At 46.9% G+C, this 13,191-nt stretch overlaps 1 long non-coding RNA gene across 1 annotated transcript; it reads right to left on the minus strand.

Moving 5' to 3' along the window:
• Positions 1–8,200: 8,200 nt before the first annotated feature.
• LOC134296438 (uncharacterized) lies at positions 8,201–9,206 on the minus strand. Its single transcript, XR_010003183.1, has 2 exons — positions 9,105–9,206; positions 8,201–8,988 (listed from the first exon to the last, which is right to left on the minus strand). It is a non-coding gene; the product is annotated as an uncharacterized LOC134296438 (long non-coding RNA).
• Between the last annotated feature and the right edge of the window lie 3,985 nt (positions 9,207–13,191).

Consider the following 13,191-nt stretch of genomic DNA (forward strand, 5'->3'; position numbering starts at 1 on the left):
GTGAATATCTGTCCTTCCGATAACTGGGCGATCAAGTCCTTCACTAAGGGTAGGGGGTATTTATTTACAGTACTGATTGCATTTAGGCCCCTGTAGTCAATGCAGAGCCTCAGCGTTTGGTCCTTTTTCCGCCTGAACAACACAGGCACCCCTAGAGGGGAATTTGAAGGCTCTATGAAACCCCTCGCTAGGTTTTTATCAATGTATTTTCTCAGTTCCTCCTTTTCCCTAGCTGACATCGGGTATATTTTTGCCTTGGGAAGCTCTGCTCCTGGGACTAGCTCTATTTTCACTTCAACTCTCCGCTTCGGTGGGAAATTGTCTGCTTCCTTCTCATCAAACACGTCCACAAAATCCCGATACTCTGGGGGTAATTTATCTGCCAGTTCTGCTATTCTGATAGAGTCTTCCTCCCCCCTTTTCCCTGGCTCCCTCTCAACTTCCTGGCTCCCTTCTTCCAAATTCATCCTGAAGATCATGCTCTTATCCTCCCAGTTGATTTGCGGGTTGGCCTGCCCCAGCCACGGCATGCCTAGTATAACATTATAGCTGGCTATTTGTGATATCACAAATGACACCTTTCCTTCCCAACTCCCTATCTTACACTTTACATCTTCGGCACTGTACTTAGCTAACGATCCCGATGCTGTGGATCCGTCCAACTGCGAAAAAGCTATTGGGGATTCTAGGTTCGTTCTTTCGCATCCCAATCCCTCGGCTAATTCAGGGGAGATGATGTTCCTGGAACATCCACAATCCACAAATGCTTTGCAGGTTGCTTGTTTGCTGCCATTTTCAAGCTGAATGGGGACCACTATCATAGCTTTGTCCTGACTTACCAACCCCCCCGAGTGGTGCCTCATCGGTGGTTCTTCCTCGGCGCGTTTTCCTGCCACGGCTCTGGGTTTGGGCTGGCCTCCGCCTTCCCCTTTTCTCTGCCAGCACTCGGCAGCCCTGTGGCCCAACCGGCCGCACACGAAGCAGCCACTCCTGCTGGCGCTCACGTTCCCTGTCGGCTCCGTTCTCCTCCCGGCTGGGGTTGATCCCTCCTTCCGGCTCCCCTCTTTCATCTGCGGCCGCTGCTGTAGCCCTCCTCGGTGCCTCCTCGCCTGGGCCAGCGATGTCTCGACGCGCCCCGCCAGCTGAATCCATCCGCGCAGTGTGTCAGGCTCATCACGATGCACCGCCCAGGAGAGGATCTCCCGCCTGAGACCCTCTTTGAAGAGTTCTATCTTTGTTACTGCAGACCATTCCGGCACCTTTTCGGCGAGGCATTGGAACTCCTCCGCATACTCAGATACCGACCTCTGCCCCTGGGAGACGGTCTTCAACTTCTCCCTCGCCCGGATCTGCTCCAGTGGATCTCGGAAACGGGTCTCCAGGGCCCCCATAAAGCGTCGGAGTGACCCCAGACATGGGTCGCGCCGCGCGTGCAGCTGAACGTACCAGCTGGCCGCTCCCCTCTTCAACACTGCACCAATGGCCCGTATCCGGCTGGATTCCGTTCTAAAAGTGTGAGCATTGTCCTCCATATAGCCCCTCACCGTGGTCAGGAAAAAATCCAGTTCAGAGGACTCTCCCCCAAACTCGATCCTTAGTTCCTCTCGTCTCGGTAGGGGTCCCTGTGGTGGCAATCCCCAATTCTCCGCCCGTCGCAAGCCCCCTTGCGGACCAGTGGGCCCCGCTGCTGCTTCTCTTGGCCCTGTGCCACGCCCGGCATTCGCCAGGGGCACCAGGGTCTCAGCTGGGAGCGTAGCTGGGATTCTCGGAGGTTTTTCCCCTTCGTCGTCACTCTCCTCCACCCGCGTCAGGCTTGTTTGGGTCTTGGGCCGGGCGCCGGGCTCCTTTCGCATTTCCCTTCCCTTCGGTGCTGGGAGGTCTGCAAAGCCCTGGCTGCTTCCCACGCTCACGTCCCACATTGAGCCAGCCCGAAGTTCCCTTCCTCTCTCTGGCTCCGCCAAAAACGCCAGGCGCTCCATCGCCCTCGACATCACTGCCAGGGTGGTCTCCATCGCCGACATCCTCTCCTCCAGAAACACCATCCTTTGTGGGCCTGGGGAAGGTGAACCTTCCTCTCCTCCGGTGCTGTCTCCCCGCACCACTCCACGCCTCTGGGTTACCCCATTTGGCTGGGCATAAGCGGTGGATGACGCCAGGGCCGCCAGCTGGTGGAACTCAGCGTCCGGCTCGGGAGTGGCCCTTTCCGACCTTCCTCCTCCTGCGCCCAAGAGCTCTTCATCCTCCACTTGCATGTTACACCTCACCGCTACAGCGGGATGGTGTCCGTTTTCTTGGCTTAGTGTCAGCTCACCACAGCCGCTCCTGAATGAACACACGAGACTCTCTGTGTTATCACCAGAAACTTTTACTGTAGGAAACATGAACATCAAAAAAGCCAAGAATGGGAGGCTCCGGCCAACCATCCTTTATATACCCTCCCCCTCATTTGAAAAGTCTCTTCCCGCTCAGCAAAACCCCGCGCAAATTCCCCGCCAAGTCCAGCAGCCGTTTCTTCTCCGAGTCCTGAGCCGCAGGTGTCTTATCAATGTCAGTGACCCTGAAACTCAGAGCCACATCCAGGCTCTAGTAGCAGGGTTCTGACAGATAGCTATGTAGAAATATGTGAGGGGAAGTCATAGGGAGGAGGGAGCAAGCTTGTTTTCTGCTGCCCTGCAGACTAGGACACGGAACAATGGCTTCAAACTACAGGAAAGGAGATTCCACCTGAACATGAGGAAGAACTTCCTCACTGTGAGGGCTGTTCGGCAGTGGAACTCTCTTCCCTGGACTGTGGTGGAGGCTCCTTCTTTGGAGGCTTTTAAGCAGAGGCTGGATGGCCATCTGTCGGGGGTGCTTTGAATGCGATTTCCTGCTTCTTGGCAGGGGGTTGGACTGGATGGCCCATGAGGTCTCTTCCAACTCTACTATTCTATGATTCTATGATTCTATCGGCAACTTGCCCAAAGGCCTTCCTCCCACCACAGAATATGAGGTCCCACTTCTAACCTGGCATTCCAAAGATCAAAAAAAAAAAAAACTTTGCAGGGCTGTTTGGCTCAATTAATATCCACATCCTAAATGGTGCTCTGGAAGGCAATCACCCAGCCGTATTCACATATTTTTCTGGCTCTAAAATGAGCGCCGTTGAGCTGTCTCAAGGGACCTCCTTCCATATGTCAAAACCTTGGAAGTTAAGTTTGCCAGTGATCATTTCCCTGTCCTGCTGCACCTGAACTCTTTTACTCAAAATACCCACATAGTGGAATGCTTCCAACCCTCCAGGCCTTACTTAGCTGCAGAAACTTGGTTTAAACGTTGTTATTCAAGTTATTTCTGAACAACTGTTTATTTAAATTTCTGGTTGTATGTTGTATGTCTATGTGTTAAATGTTTTGATAAGGTCAATGGGCTAATCAATAAAACATGTTGTTGTTGTTGGATGTGGCTCTTAATGACACATGCCACATTATCACAGGATATCTATGCCCCACACCACTGGAGAAATTATACTGCCTAGCCCAGGCATGGCCAAACTTTTTTGCCTTGGGACCGCCTTGTGGACCTGACTGAGACAGCCGGGAGGGAGAGGGCCTTCAAGAGGGTGGGGCCAGGAAGGGTCAGAGCAGGGCCCGGGCCATCCTCAGGACCTCAGGTTGTCCTCCTGGCTTAAGGATGGGGCTGCTTGCCCTATCCTTATTGTTCTGTCACGCGCTGGGCCTGTAACTATTGTCTTTTGTATAGGACGTATACTTTATGCCCAGCGGGAAGCCAGGGTGCCTAAAGAGAAGTTCTTGAGGATTTTCCTGAAAGGGATGGCCTTTTGAGTCTTTAATGAAATAACAAAGTCTTTATTGTTGAACAAATAATAAATCTTCAAGGAGTCAAATAACACTTCAAGGTTTCCTTAATAAGCTGTTGGCTTTTCAATCTTGTCCCCAGGGGACAGGCAATTGGCTTTGGATAACTGTGCTTTCTCTGTAAGAAGAAAATCCCCTTATAACCTTTCCCAGGCTGTCTATCAAATGGGCCTAGCTGATGTGGGACCTACTACCGATTCCAAATGTGTCTGGGCATCGAGTAGACCTACCAACCAAGGCTTGCAGATGTTTCAGCTGGGGTTCCGTGAATCTGTGATGCTGTTCTCTCTCCGAGGTTTCTTTGGAAACTTTAGGGCTGTTTCCCTCAGGAGCTGTGAGGCTAAGAGGCTGTGAGCTCTTAGCCAGAGCTTTTGGGACTTTTCCCCTGGAATTTCTGTTTCTGTTTTCTCGGATGTTCTATATCCCCGGATGTTCTTGAGATATGAAGCTTTTCTATAGGACGAGCTGGTCTGCATCCTATAGCTTAGCTTCCATAAGTGACACTGACTTAAAAATGGCTCCTTCCCTCCCAGAGCCCTGAACAAGGGGCGGAACCAAACTTAATGATGATGGACAGGCGGCCTGCCCTATGACTGCAAACATTAGCAGAAAGAAAATAAAGTTGGAGCTTCTGGTACAGCCGTACCAGCACACTTATCCTTGGAAGAAAATGAGACATGCAGCAACTGCCCCGATCCTACTCCTCTGACCTTCAGACCATCATCTCAGTATTATGGCAAGAGAAGGGCAAGACAGGCGACAGCCGAGAGTGCTCTGGAGGACTCTTAGCTGATGCATGCCTTCCTCAGTCTCACTGTCCTTATGCCGGGAGGAGGTCGAGACATACTGTGGCTGAGAGCACTCCAGAGGGCTCTTAGCTGCTGTGTGCCTTCCTCCCCCGTCGTTTTTGCATAAGTGGGCCACCATGTCCTTATGCTGAGAGGACAGGGAAAATGAGGAAGGCCTGAGGTAAGTGCCCAAGGGACCAAATCTGGGCCCCGGGCCTTAGTTTGCCCATGCCTAGTTTAGCCAGTATTGCACCATCTGACATCTGTTCAGGGCTGGCCCTAGGTAATTTTCAAGTGTAATCTAACAGAATTTTGGCACCCCCCCCAAACCAATCACTGAAAAATAAAAGCATTGGATAAGCGAAAATGTTGGATAATAAGAAAGGATTAAGGAAAAGCCTATTAAACATCAAATTACATTATGATTGTACAAATTAAGCACCAAAACATCATGTTTTACAACAAATCAACAGAAAAAGCAGTTCAATCCATGGTAATGTTATGTAGGAATTACTATATTTGCCACTCTATCTCCTCAAGTTGACTCAGGGCGGTTTACATGCAAAATAAAGGGACAAACATCCAATGCTCTGAATTATAAACCACTTTTCTCACCCCTGGGGGGACTCAAAGCATTTCACATCAAATGAATGCCTTACAAATAATAAAATAAGTAATCCTCAGAGCTTAAGATGCTTGTCTGTTTTTAAGATGAAAAACACACATCTGTGTTTTAGATGGATTAGGAATTAGCTGGTTTTCTCTGTAATGAGCAGTAAGAGCACCTAAAGCTTCAGAGAGCTTCTGTTCAACCATTTCAAAGCTTGAGCAGTGATGACATGATTGTCAGCATAAATGAAACTCTCTGTCCCTTCTGGCAGTGGCTGATTATTTGTGTAAATGTTAAACATTGATGGAGCAAGTGTGCTTCCCTGAGGCAGGCTGTTCTTCTCTTTTCACCATCTGCTTCTCTGATCCTGGAGCCCGACATAAAGGCTCCTGTAGTGGTGTAATGGTATGAATGTTGGGCGATGACTCTGGAGGCCACAGTTGGTTGCATCCATACTGCAGAGTTAATGCTCTTTGACACTGTATGAAGCAGACCTAATGTGGTATAGTTGAAGGCTTTCACCACTGGGATCACTGGAGTCTTGTGTGGCTGCAGTCTGCATCTGCAGTGATCTTCGCGCCTAGAAATATAAAGTCTGTCACTGCCTCCACGTTTTCTCCCTCTATTTGCCAGTTATCAATAGGTGTAGTTGCCATGATCTTGATTTTCTTGACATTTAACTGCAACCCAGCTTTTGTACTTTCTTCTTTCACCTTGGCTCCTCAGCTTCTCCTCGCTTTCGGACATCAGAGTGGTATCATCTGCATACCTAAGGTTGTTAATGTTTCTTCCAGCAATTTTAACTCTGGCCTTGGATTCCTCAAGCCCCGCATGTCGCATGATGTGTTCTGCGTACAAGTTGAATAGGTAGGGTGATAGTATACAGCCCCGCCGCACTCCTTTCCCAATCTTGAACCAGTCTGTTGTTTTGCAATCTGTTCTTACTGTGGCTACTTGGTCTTTATACAGATTTCTCAGGAGACAGACAAGGTGACTTGGTATCCCCATACCACCAAGAACATGCCATAGTTTATTATGATCCACACAGCTGAAGGCTTTAGAATAGTCAATGAAGCAGAAGTAGATGTTTTTCTGAAACTCCCTGGCTTCCTCCATTATCCAGCAGATATTGGCAATTTGGTCTCTCGTTACTCTGCCTTTTCTGAACCCAGCTTGGACCTCTGGCAACTCTCGCTCCATGTATTGCTGGAGTCTGCCTTGCAGGATCTTGAGCATTACCTTATTGGCATGGGAAATAAGTTCCACTGTACGGAAGTTTGAGCATTCTTTAGCGTTTCCCTTTTTTGGTATGATGTAAATTGATTTTTTCCAATCTGATGGCCAATCTTATGTTTTCCATATTTGCTGGCATGCATCACCTTGACAGCATCACCTTCCAAGATTTTAAACAGTTCAGCTGGGATCCCATTGTCTCCTGCTGCCTTGTTGTTAGCAATGCAGCTACACTCTCATCAAAATTGAATTTAAATACATATGAAACACCAACAGGCTACCAGCCTACATTTGGTGATATGTGTTGTCGAAGGCTTTCATGGCCGGGATCACAGGGTTGTTGTATGTCTTTTGGGCTGTGTTGCTTCTTATTTACTGTTCTGCATTAAACATGAAAGGCACTGCAGACTAATTCAACCAGAGAAATCAGCCATAGCAGAGCACTTGGTGAATCAATCTGGACACAGTATATTATTTGAGAACACAGAAATGCTTGACCACTTCAACAACTATCATGTCAGACTACACAGAGAAGCCATTGAAATTCAGAAGCATGTGGACAACTTCAACAGAAAGGAGGAAACCATGAAAATGAACAAAATCTGGCTACCAGTATTAAAAAACTCAAAAATCAGAACAGTAAATAAGAAGCAACACCCTGAGACATGGGAACTAGGGGCAGTTAACAAAGAATGCCCCCAGGCAGAAAGTAGCTAGTAGATGTAGCCATTCAATGCAAATTAAGGTGATTAACTGGAACATTTATGCTGGCCTCCAACTGACAAGAGTTCTTCCCTCACCCTGGACTTCCCACAGATATATATATAAACATTACTTGCTTAGTTTTTCCATACCTCACAACCTCTGAGGATGCCTGCCATAGATGTGGGCGAAACGTCAGGAGAGAATACTTCTGGAACATGGCCACACAGCCCGAAAGACATACAACAACCCCATTTGGTGATATGTTTGGCTGTGATCTTATAAGTCAATGCCATAAAATAGAAATATAAGGTATGAAGTAAATGCTAAGAAATGGTCAATTAATCCAGTGCTGAGGAATACAGGGATCGAGGCAAAAATGAGCAGTTTACAGAGGTCTGAAGAGGCACTCCCTCCTGAAAAAACACCGCCCCGCCACCCAAAAAACAGAACCAACTCCCTTGCATTCTTTTTTGTTTTTTGTTTGTTTGTTTGTTTTTTTGCCTTTCCTGGTTGCAGCTTGATTTGTTGATTAGATACCCATTTTATAACCAGTGGTTTTCAAAGGGAACAGCAATGCTCTTAAGACAGTGTGGTCCAACCTTTAGTTACCCGAGGGCCAATAAAACTTTAATATAGGAATGTGATGGCCAGAGACATTCCAGAAGGAAAACAAATTACATATTGTATTCAAAAAATTTCATTATAAAAGAAGTTTAAATTAAAATATTTTTCCAGTAAGAAGGGCAAGGGCCAATAAAAATGAATTGGCCCATGGGCCGCAGGTTGGACAACACTGCTCTAAGATATACATCAGTTGCAGTTGACCCTCCAACACTATCCTCAAACATCTAAAAACATAAGAACATAATTTGTACTTCCATTTGTCCCTTATGGGGGCCTATTAAATTATGTTGTAATTTATTTTAGCCCTGGTTGAACTGGTATCGTCTAATTGGTTTGACAGTTCCCAAAAAGTAAGTATTGCTAATTGCCATATACTCTCTGAATAAATTCCAGTCAGTCTTGTTTATTGAATGTTCTCTGTGTGCTCTTAAGAGAAACGTTAGTTCGTCCATGTCTCTAATATCTTCAATTTTTCCTTGCCATTCTTCCTTAGTTGGAACATCTTGTAGTTTCCAATGTTTTGCATGAATAATCCTTGCTGCCGTACTAATATACATAAATAGTTTATCTTGTTTAAGTCAGTTTGCTTCCGAATCTGTCAATCCTAATAGGTAGTATTCTGGTTTCATTGGGAAGTTTTTCCTTAATATTTTTTGAGACTCTGCGTGTATCATCTTCCAATATTTCCTTGTTTCAGTACATGACCACCAGATGTGGAAATATGATCCAAGTGTTATGGAAAGATGTTAGGTGGCCGTTTAAAAGACAGGAGGCTTTTTTCCAGCACCTGAACCCTTTCTTCCTTGATCCAACCCAACTATTCAGGATCAGGCTCATCATGTCACATGAAGAGGAATCCTGTGTTGGTCAAAAACAAGCTTCAAAGTTCAACCAGTTGGAAGCAGAGAGACTTCCTTCCGAAATCAAGTCACAAGTGGCCGCAGTAGAGCAAGGTCTTCCTGGCCTTTCTGCACTAACAAAAGGGCCTCCCATTTTTGCAGAAAGGAAGAAAAGCCAAAGGAGTCCTTGAGTATAGGAGACACGTGGAATGACTTCAGAAGAGATCCTGGGGTTTCATTTTGGGCCTTTGATCAGACGTTCTAGAGAAAGACGGGCCATGAAGCCCCTCTTCCTCCCTTTGTGTCCAGCCAAACCCTTCAGAACACACAACCTAGGAATTAAAGGCGCAGATGGAGAGAAACAGCAGAGTATAAATAAATAAAATAACAACAACCTGACCAACCCCTCCCCAAGAGATTGTTCCCTTTGGGTATAGTCCATTTTCACCCTGGATTCCAGAGGCGTGTGTGTTGACATGGTCACCCAGGAGACAAAGGGGTTCCGAGCCTCATTAGGGTTAATCCTGCTGCTGGCCATGGCTGCCTGGACTTGGCTCTTGGGTTACTCGTCTCGGGGTCCCAGCTGCCCTTGGTTCCTCAGTGCCTACCTCACAATGGCCCTCAGTAGACGAGAAGAGTCACAGGCAAGAGAGGGGCCAGTGGGGAGGGTGTCTTGTTTTTTTGCCAGTTTGGGCCTCTCCCTGAGTTCTGGTTCCCTTGGGGCTACCCAGTGACCACTAGTCACCCATGCTTCCTCTGTCGCTGTGAGAGTGTCCCTTTTAATGTCCCTTTTGCCGAAGGCTTGGAAGGGGTCTCCATACCCCTGATTTCCCTGCCTCCTCCAAGGTGAGTCTCTCCAACTACCCATCTCTTTTTCAGTCTCCTTCTCCACCTCCACCTCCAGATTTCTGGTCAAAGAGCATGGAAACATCTCCATACAGCAGGATCATTGTGAACCCCAACAGGAGAAGGAGGAAGAAAGAGGAGGGGAAGGCAGGGGAAAATAAGAGAAGGAAAATAAGAAGCAGGGGAGGGCAGTCTATGGAATGCCCAATGTCAACAATTTTTTGACATTGTTGCCCTTTCTATGGCATTGACATCACTGGATGTCTGAGGTCTGTGGTTGTAGTCTCTTCCAACACTATGGTTGCATGATCCTCTTTTCCCTTAGTAGGCTTCCATTATCTTCCCTGCATCCTGCCTCCAGATCAGAGTGGTGCCTGTTGGGAATGGAAGAGCCGTTAAGCTCTAATCACCCTCTTTTATGAGGTAAATTCTCATTAAAATAGCAGAGTAAAGAAAATTGCAGCAGCGTGAGACTTACACGGGTACGGGTTTGGAAGGCCTCTGTGTAATCAGGAAGGCAAAGGGATGCAAAGTTAGCTTTCAAGTTTAAAAGCATTGAGGTAAAAAGAAATCAATTGATGGATAGAAAAGGTTAGGACCTAACTAGCTAATCTATCCTGTTCTAATATACATAGCCGGATTAAAATAACAAAGCTCTAGGTAAGCTACATCTTGACTAATAGAGGACAGAGGTGCGTCCTCTCTGGAACAAAGCAGAAAGCTGGAAAGGCGGCCAAGCCTCGTGGGTCGCCTCTTCTCTAGGGCCATAAACATTCCAAAGGACCAAATTGGGGAAGTTACATCAAAGCCCTAGGAGAGATCACATTTCTAAAAATATCAAAGGGTGGGCTGACCTAAATAGGATGGGAAGCAGGAAACAATGGTGAATCCTATCTAGGCATGCTTTGGAAACAGGGAAAGGATTCCCTCAATCTAACTCTATCATCTATCTGACTACATTTAGACTTGAGTAGTCCAAGATGAATCCCAACAGTACCTTCATCTTTCCTGGTTCAGGAGTGTGTGGAGGCACATAGGGCCAAGAGGCTTGGGGCACACCCTTCTCTCTCTCCCAAACAATGTGCACTTCCTGCCTCTTCAAAGACTCTTTTGGTGCCAGAAACGGACAACACACTGTATTGCTATAGCAAAAGGTTTATTGGTGGAAAATGATGTGGCACACGATACACAAACATACCAGGCCATACAGGCAAAGGTAAAACTCAACTCCCCCCCTCCCCCCCCCCCCCCCCCGCTCCACATCAACCTTCATTCAGATCAAATCCCTTTGGCAAAATTTATAATGTGCCTGGTCCCAGCTACACCTCTCCCACCAGAGGACAATGAAAATTGGCTCCCAAAGTTTATAGCACAGAAGCAAATACAGACATATGACTCCTCTCACTATTCTGCTATTATAATTATGAGAACAGTAGAGCAACAGAGAAATATCCACTCTCCTGTCCAAACTCAGCCTTCACATCTCTTTCCAGCCCCAGATTGCAAATTGAATGCAAAAGGGATCAAGAAAGCTCCCTAATACTAATGAAGCCTTCCTTGCCACCTGAAAACTGCTAATCATTGGCTATGAGGTGAAGAAGTACTTCAAAACCCATCTGCCTGGCAGCAGGAGCCCAGCTGAGTACAGTCTCCAATCTTACATGGAAAATATTTGCAGTGACTACTCATGCTTCCTTACTCTAATATCTCTTACAAAAATGTAAGCATCACACTTCATGCAAAGTAAAGGCAGCATATAATATACATTGTGATAACATAGCTTTACATCAAAAGAAATAAACCTGGCATAACAGACACAACAGTATCTAACAGCATAACCCAACAGGCTTCTGTGATACGTGTACTTATTGTAGAGAGGTTTGCTAGACTAGTAGGAGACATACAGCGACATTAATGTTCAACCACATTAGGGGATTGGAATTATTAACAAACAGTTCAATTTTGTAGGCAGGGTCACAGCCAAACCAAAGCCCTCTGGGGTGTTTTGGGAGCTTTTAGTCAGGGTTTAGGGGGCATACAATCTTCCTGGAGGGTCTGACATGACATTGGTGGCTTATAGTAAAGGGTAGAGAGTGGCCAGGACTCTCTGCCTGAGCTCCTGCTCTGATCTTGGGATTCTGAGATCTTCATCCCAGGGTCCAAAAAGAAAGGGAGGGCCACAAAGGGCACAAGGGGGCGGTCCAAGGGTGCAGGACCCACAGACCACATAGTCAGGAGCTCTGCCCCACTATTTCATCACAAAGCTGTAATGCCTAGGATTCAGAGGGAGACATCACAGATGATGTGAGCAGCCTGAAGGAAAAGAAAAGGGACTCTTTCTCCAATCTTTATTTAGGGAGATTGTTTTAGACTCAGGGCGACCCCAAGGCCTTCTGCTACCTGAGCTAAATAGCAAGTTGGTGGCCTTCTTTTCCATGGACAATGTGAGCCACCTGGAAAACAAAGAGAAGGAATAGCCTGGGATTCTGCTTTCTACTAAGTGCAAAAATGGAAGGAATAGGAGGCCACCAAAGATGATCCAGACCTACAGTGTGGAGGACTCCTCTATCACATGGGTGGGGAAGAGAAGGGAAGGGAACTATGAATGACCCCTTCCTCTGAATAGTTTTCAAGCTACTAAAGACATCCTATTGTTGTCGAGCAAATTTGGGGTTCGCCTCAAAGAGCAGGGGCAAACCGATGCCCTCTGACCGCAGGATTCGATCCTGGCCAGCGGGGACTATGCGAATTAAAAATCCTGCTTCCCACAATAATCTCACCCAGATCTTGAAGAGAGAGAACCGAAGTGCCTTTATTTCGAGTCAGCTGACGCGGATGTCAAAACACAATTGCTCACAGTGATGACATGTCCAATAATACAGTGCAGCAATTTTTATAAGCAAAAAGACAGGCGGAGAGATTCAAATTTCCCTCCCCGCCTTTCCCCGCCCAGTTCCACTCTGATTGGCTCTTTGACTGAGTGCTGCGAAATCCCCCCCAATCAGATGGCTTCCTACAGTACGACGTCTCTACCAATCAGAGACAAGGGGGCAGGCTGAGCAGCGACCAATGGACAGCTAAGCGGATTATGAAAGGATGAATGAGTCAATATGTCTTAAATAGGTGCCAATTTACATATGTGTCTGACAGACTGGTCAGGCACCGGGAGTTGTGGTGCAAACCTTGTTTTTTGTGAATGAGTCCGGTTCATTGACAAAGGGAGAGCTGTTTCCTGACTAATTCGGCTCTTCCTGCCAGATGTGCGGATGAAATATTAACAAAGGCGAGCAATTTCCCTTCTGATGGCCTGCTCCGAAGTCAGAAGGGGGAATAGCCTGAATTATTGTCCATGCAAGAGTAGGTGATAATCTCTTCCGGGCAGGGTACTTCAGCCCATCCGATCCGGGGCTGTCTGCATGTAGCAAGAATCAAGCCTTGGTCACTCTATTTTTCATATTGCAACATATATTTCATAATGGGGAAAAAGGGGGAAAGGAACATGCAGGGTACACAGAGAAATCCATGAGATCAGATCATCAGCCCACCACCCACACATAGGTCCGGTCCATAATCATGCCAGAGGAATAGGAAATTAAAAGAAATATAGGCTTCAATGTATGTCCATAGTAGGGCCATATGGTCAAGGGCAGCAGGAAAGGGGTCTACAGGGTTGAGGTAAATGACCCAAG

Source organism: Anolis carolinensis, chromosome 2 (genome assembly GCF_035594765.1).
Source record: "Anolis carolinensis isolate JA03-04 chromosome 2, rAnoCar3.1.pri, whole genome shotgun sequence".
Classification (NCBI taxonomy): domain Eukaryota; kingdom Metazoa; phylum Chordata; class Lepidosauria; order Squamata; family Dactyloidae; genus Anolis; species Anolis carolinensis.